General features: G+C 33.6%; 1 long non-coding RNA gene across 6 annotated transcripts; it reads left to right on the plus strand.

Annotated features, from left to right (window-relative positions):
- The first annotated feature begins 2,575 nt into the window (after positions 1-2,575).
- LOC139882035 (uncharacterized) lies at positions 2,576-6,039 on the plus strand. Of its 6 annotated transcripts, none has more exons than XR_011771774.1 (11): positions 2,576-3,196; positions 3,355-3,397; positions 3,488-3,571; positions 3,781-3,838; positions 3,938-4,082; positions 4,284-4,384; positions 4,469-4,523; positions 5,189-5,298; positions 5,533-5,576; positions 5,791-5,855; positions 5,964-6,039. It is a non-coding gene; the product is annotated as an uncharacterized lncRNA (long non-coding RNA). The 6 variants fall into 6 exon arrangements; XR_011771775.1 differs by having other exon boundaries at positions 5,189-5,281; XR_011771771.1 differs by having other exon boundaries at positions 4,284-5,298.
- Positions 6,040-7,105: the final 1,066 nt, after the last annotated feature.

Consider the following 7,105-nt stretch of genomic DNA (forward strand, 5'->3'; position numbering starts at 1 on the left):
TTTACCTTCTGCTGATGAATGCAATTAAGTGGTTGATATATGTTGTTCACTTTTTTTATATCATGGGTAAGTGTAGTAAAATGAAACCAAGTTTTTTTTTTTTTTTTACTAATGAATGCAATTAAGAGATGTTATGTTAGATGTGTAATTTGCATTATTATAAATTAAGTAAATGAACTTATAAAGACTATTATGCATCAAGATTATTCTAGTCAAACATTGTGGTTATTTTGGATGTAAATAGTAATACTCAGATTAGCAGTTGACCAAGTATATCAGTTACTAAATATAGAAAGCTGGTTTGATGCATGTGTTGTTAGTATTTGGAAACCTCCATTTATGTTTCTGGCAGTTAAGTTCATGACCCAAAAGCCATAGTTTTTATAATATTTCTTGTAACCTTGAAGCTTATCTGTCTGTTTGATAACCAAGTTTGTAACCTTGATGGTTATGGTCTTGGACAATGTAGTAATTCATGATTTGGTTTACATTTTGCAGATTAATATGTACCATAGCATAATGGACAAAGAATGTACAGATGGTGAAAAGGAGACAATGAAGGCATATAAACTTTGTTTCATATAGGCTTATGGTAAGCTTTTGCTGCAATTCATATTCATAGCCTTAACTTTTGTTCTTATGACCTCTGGTATAACAAAATTTCATAAACTTCTTAGTTATTTTCATCCTAATAGCTATTGTCTTTAACTTTGTTTTTACAGTTGGTGTTCGTAAAAGAAAGTGAGAAAGTCAGGATGACGAAACTAGAGGAACTAGGCAAGAACATAGATCATTCTTCTTGATTGGTGTTATCATGTTCAAAGCGTTGATCAACTACGTTTAGTCGTATTGATTAGTCATGTACTTGTTGAACATATCAGTTGTTGACGTTTAAATAAAACAAGTTTAATATTGTTTGATGTATATATGTTTATTAATATGATTATTTATTTTGTACTAGGTTGTGGCCTATATTATGAATATATATAGCAAGTTTATTTGTATTTTGTGTTTGTATTGTGGTTATAATAAATTTAGTAAATATACTATTATTAATATAATCCAAAAAAAAAAAAAACATTAGAAACCGGTTTTGTTAGAAAACAGGTTCCGAAACCCACCCCCCCCCCTTTGCAAACCTGTTTTTTTTAAAACCGGTTCCGAAACCCCCCTTTGCAAACCTGTTTTAAAACCGGTCTGAACTTTCTAAACCCCTCCCTTTGCAAACATGTTTTAAAACCGGTTTGAAAAGCCTCAAAAACCGGTTTGGAAACTCCTTTTTTGTAGTAGTGTATTAAAAGTATTTTCAAAACTTGTATTGTATGTTATTAGTTATAAGGTTTTTCGTTGCTCGAGTTACCTATTGGGCAAGTATTTCGACCCCATACTTTAATGTACACGGCCTAGCCGGATTTCTTCGTGACCAATTTCAACCATGATATTCGAACTTGAGACCTGTTGCAAAGTTGTCAGTGCCCCAATCAATGAGCTGTCTTGTGAACCCGTCAAGTCGGGGTACAATTTCGTATGTTATAGATGAAATGAAATTTTGACTCATACAATAGTGAAAGTGTAAAAAGTAAATTACATATTGAATTGATTGACACAAACTCGCCGATCAGGACAATAATAATGGATTTTATCGTGATTGATACCACCTCAAGGTACAATGCGCGAATCAGGAGATGAACAATGACAAAGTTTGGAGCAATAACGTCAATTGTGCATGATATGATGAAATTCCCAACATCATGAGGAATCGCAACAATTTACACACAATCGGTAGCTGCGGACAGGGAGTCGGCAGTAGCGGCAGGCGTTGAGCCACCTCCGTACTAGACACCCAGAAGATACTGAAGGCACCAAGGGTGGACAACCTCAGATCACGTTTAATAATACAACAAACCATTTTTTTTTTCAAAGTCTATCTTTTTCTTTTTAATAGAAAACTTTTTTTCACAAACAATGGTTACTGCCAATTTCTTACTTTTTAACCTATGTCATATAATTGTTGCATGATGAACAGTACCCATTATTTTTTTTTAATGAAAATGCTAATGACAACTCTTACAGTTGTCATTAAGAAAATTTGTAATGCAAAATTAGCTGTACATTTGTAAATTAGTGGGTAGGTTTTTTTCATGGAAAGAGGTGATTATTTGAATTGTACAATCAAAACATACATGTAAAAAAAAAAAATTTTAATGACAACTCTTAGGGCTGTCATTAACATTTTTTTAACCCTTTCTTTGTATTTTTTTTTTTACTACGGAGCGATTTTTTTCACAAATTAACATTAGTTACCACCAATCTATCTATAATCTATAATCTATAATATATCTATAATCTATAATCTATAATCTATCTATAATAATAACATCTTATAAATCATGAAATTAAATACTAGGTGTCAGACTATTAGCAGTTCCTAATCACAAGTGCTGACATGTTAATCACTCTCTAATCACATTTAACACTTAGTCATGCCACGCTGGCAATATATATAAAAAAAATATATTTGAACGTCCTCATTCTTCTCCTTCTTCGTCTCTTCAACCTACCCGATACAAACCCCAACTCCCATCGTTCTTCGTCTCTACAACCCATCGAATACAAACCCTAAATCTCAATAATTCAATCGGAAAATTAGGGTTAACAAAAGCCTAATCATTAAAACTTGACATACATCTGAAACAAATTGAGGATTCTTCTACAAAATGCCGATTCTTCCGATAGTCTGTTATCAATCCAGTTTTGTTTGAAGCTCGATTTTTTTTAGTCTCTGCTTACTTTATCTTCATATGTATTCTTCATATGTATGTATGTATGTATGTATGTATCGTCATTGAAATCAAGGTTAGGGTTTGGTGGATTTCATATTTTTATTTTGAAATTGATTTTTTTTGCCACCATTGACGACATCTACCTCCATCTTCTTCTTAATTTTGATATCAGTAATCGTCATTTTTGTTGTTGATTGGTTTTCATTGAAGGGTTGCGGTATGTGTTTTCTGCAAGTTTAGTCATCTGTTGATGATTGTCGTAGTTAACTTTTAGTATCTGAATATGATATAGTGGGTATAGGAGGTAGTTATTATTGGTTTCTTTTTAAACAATACTATTTCTCGAAGAACATATAGGTCACTATTGTTGTTGTTGCAGTGCTATAAGGGGTTCCATTAGCTGTTACATTAACGTAAGTTACCTATTCCTTATAATCTTGTGTTTTCTTCATTTTCTTTAAATTTAATTTACTGTAATTTCTTACGATTTTTTTAATTGATTCCTTCCGTTACAGGCTTGCCATAAACAATTAAATCGAGTTTTGAATGACTTTTTTGTTCATCATTACAGGCTTGCATTCTCGATGCAAGAAATGATGGCTGAAAAAGCATTGGTGGGTCTTCTGATAGTGTCTTCATAAGATTTCTTGGCCTTGGCTTATGTATAATTTTTTAGATGTTGGGTGCTAATTGTGCAAATGCAGGTTAGGAGGCTCTCTGCGTGTGAAACCATGGGTTCCGCAACCACAATTTGTTGTGATAAAACTGGAACCTTGACATTGAACTTGGTATGTATTTGTTATCCGAATAATACTTTATGCTACTTGCAGTTAATTATTGAACCTTTTGTAACTGAGTAATAGAAATTCTCCATTCTATTATATCTGGTCATCTGACTTTGGATGGTATAATTATAGTACATAGCCATATAAGATGCATCTGTATTGTTCCAGCCATAGTATTTACTGATATGATATTATGATGCCCATTTTTGCAGAATATTGAATGAGGACAGTTGCAGAAGGTTTAGAAGATTCTCGAGTATACAGGGGAAGGTAAATTACCTGTCGAAATTACAGTCACAAGTATACAAGTTTGTAAGGCACTATGCTAAAGATAAGGTGGAGTATGCTAAATTTATGGTGTTTTTACAGGTGCTACTTAACCCAACCCACCTTGCTATTGTGATGGAGTATGCTGCAGGAGGTGTGTCTTTGAAAGAATTTATAATGCTAGAAGATTGAGTAATCATGAGGTTTGGAAGTGATCTATGTGGAAATATGGTTCTATGTTATTGAGGTTTGGATTAAAACGTTTTTGTTATTGATAATTATTGGTTAATATTTCATGCTAGATACTTCAGCAAACAACTTATATCAAGAGTTCACTTCTCATTTTTCTTGACAATAGTACAATGTTTCGGGTGCATATTTTATGTGATTAAATCATTACGTGTTGACATCTTTCTGTGTATTTAACACAAAATCTGCTCATGTATAGGATAGCATTTCATCTGATGGTATAGTGGTATATGGTAGAATCACTATACATGAGTGGAGTTTCCATTGGAGAGCCACTTTCAGTTACCAAACTTTATGGGGGTAAGTATTCCATTGGGTTAACGATATATTTGGTATTGTTATGTGTTAAAATGGTTATTTGTGCATCGTGGGCTGCAACAACAGCAGGAATTATTGATCTTAATCGAGTGCACATGAATCATCTATTAGCTCATTTTTGGTTAGTGAAACTTCCTTGAAGTTCTTGCAATTGAAAATGTACCTTCTTTTCTGGTAAACACGTTTATGCATTTAAATGGTATTTATGTAGAGGTGGCAAGTGTACCCCAAACATCACTATCACGGGCAAAAATGAAAAAAAATACTTCGAAAAATGCTCAAACTATAATTACTGGGTTTAACTTGGATGTTTGGGGGAATATTAAGGTTAGTAACTGATAGATCTTTTGGGATGAATTGAGATTGAAATTAAACTAATGTAAAAAAAGACCATTAAAAGCAGTGGCGATTCCAGGATGAAAATTTAATGGGGTCCCAATTTTTTTTTTAAAAACTAATGACATTTTAAGGGTACTTTATTGGTTGTTTACCTCTAAAAACCACAAATTTTTAGAATATATGAGGTCTTATAGTTAAATTCAGTGGTGTCCTATACAATTTGAAGAGTAGATAGTGTAATTTTTTTTTAATTTAATGGGGTCATGGGACCCCACACCTCAAAGGGTGGAGTCGCCATTGATTATAAGCAACGCCTTTGTGTTAATTTTGTTGTACAACTCTGTACGAGTTGGTTGAATTATAGTGATTTTATGTTATTTGCATGAGTTGAAGGTTATTTTTATTTTTCATATTTATGTATGTAATGTAATTATGTGTTTTATTTAGGTTTGTAGATGAAATCCAGAACTCAGCAAACAGGAAGAACAAAGAATGACAAGATAAGCTTTGAGTCGTGGTTCTTAAAGCGGAAGAAATCATGTACTAAAAAGCTAATTGTGAGATGATTTTGTAAATACATTTCAACCTAAAAGATTTTATGTTAAAGTTTTGATTTTAATTTGGATTCTTTCGGTGGAAAATATAAAAAATGGAATTTAGGTCACTTTACAACATAGCCTTTTTATTTTGATAAATAAGTAACTCACGTCTTTGTATAGTAGAGTGTCATCGGGCTTATGGATCAAATCCATTTTTCCTCTAATTATATTGCAACTATTATTCATATGCAGCTTATATGGATTTTGGCTTTCCTGACATTTTCATTTCATGTGGGGTAACTTAACTGTTTCCATCCGTCTTTGGGTTTTTGATTTCTCATTTTTTTTCTAATTATGTAAAATGAAAGCATATGAAAATTATAATTGATGGTTAGTTACTTATCTATTTTTCCCTCATTCTGAATAGTATTTCTTCAAATGCTAGCACACTTTGGATTATAGGTGCACGTTCCAGTATTCCTAAAATATATGATTTGTTGTGTATTGCAGACATTTGAATGGACCCCATCACAAGCAAAAGTAAATTGCTTCCAGATTATTTTAGCCAGTCAGAGGTGAACTCATATATATCTCTTTGACTATCCTTGTGCTATTATATAAAGCTTCGGTTGCATAAGTATTTGAATTTGAACAACTAATTGCAGTTATTTGTTCCTTTGTAGTGGGATTTGATTATTGAGGTCCTTGGTCCCAATGCACGACATCTTTTTGAGATATATGCGCTTACACACAACAATTTGGTATTGTATAACTATATGCAAATTCTGCATAAATGTTTAAACACACTTTTCTATATACATATGTATATGTAATATGTATTTCTGTTGGTGCATAATCCCGAGTTCTATTATGTAATAAGTTCTATTAGTTTTGTATTTCGTATTTCAGTCATGTATGAACATCGTCATTAATACTTTGTATTTGAATTGCTTAGTATAATGTCGTGAAATGGTTAAGAGCAGTTGGTTGGCTGCTCAGACCATCGACCGATGGTAGAGACCATCGGTCGAGGGACTCACACAATCGGCCGTAGGTCCCAGACCACCGGCCGATGGTCACTGGAATTATATATATATACGGGTTTTGTGGTTCATTGTTAGGTTACACACCAAAAACCCTATTGTCGTCGTATTACTCTGTGTTTACCATCCCAGACCAATCCCCAACCGAATACAAGGCTCTAGGCATCGATTATATCAACTATTTGATGGTTAGATTGATCCCGATAGTTAAGCAAGTATTCGACTCGCCCTAGTTATCGTTTCCGCCGTTAATCTAGGCTAATACGTTTGATCTAAGGTCCATAGTACGTCTACAAAGTGGTATCAGAGCTTAGAGTTGCTGATCTAAACGTTTTTGAGTCGATTTTATAAGTTTTTGTTTTAGGGTTTTGGTCAAAACGGGTTTTCAATCAAAAGTTGAAATTTTTACGTTTAAATCTTATGTTTTCGAGTCTATTTTTGTTCAAGGGTGTTTTTCTGAGGTTTCTATCGGTTTTGTTTAAGTCTAGAACGTCAGATTTGATCAAAATTGAAGTTTTTGCCGAAAAGCCCTAGCTTTTTCTGCCCAGAATTCATAAGAACTACCCTTGGCCGATCGTCCTAGACCATCGACCGTTCGTCACGACACTCGACCGTACGTCTGACACAATCGACCGATCGTCTAGCAGTGACCCGGAGGACAGTCTTTCATAACTTAGAACCGTTTGTCTTAACCATCGGCCGTTCGTCTTTTGTCCATCGACCGATCGTCTGTTATCATCGGCCGACTGACTCTTCCATCGACCGAAGGTCCTTACACTGAG

This window comes from Rutidosis leptorrhynchoides, chromosome 1 (assembly GCF_046630445.1).
Source record: "Rutidosis leptorrhynchoides isolate AG116_Rl617_1_P2 chromosome 1, CSIRO_AGI_Rlap_v1, whole genome shotgun sequence".
Lineage (NCBI taxonomy): Eukaryota > Viridiplantae > Streptophyta > Magnoliopsida > Asterales > Asteraceae > Rutidosis > Rutidosis leptorrhynchoides.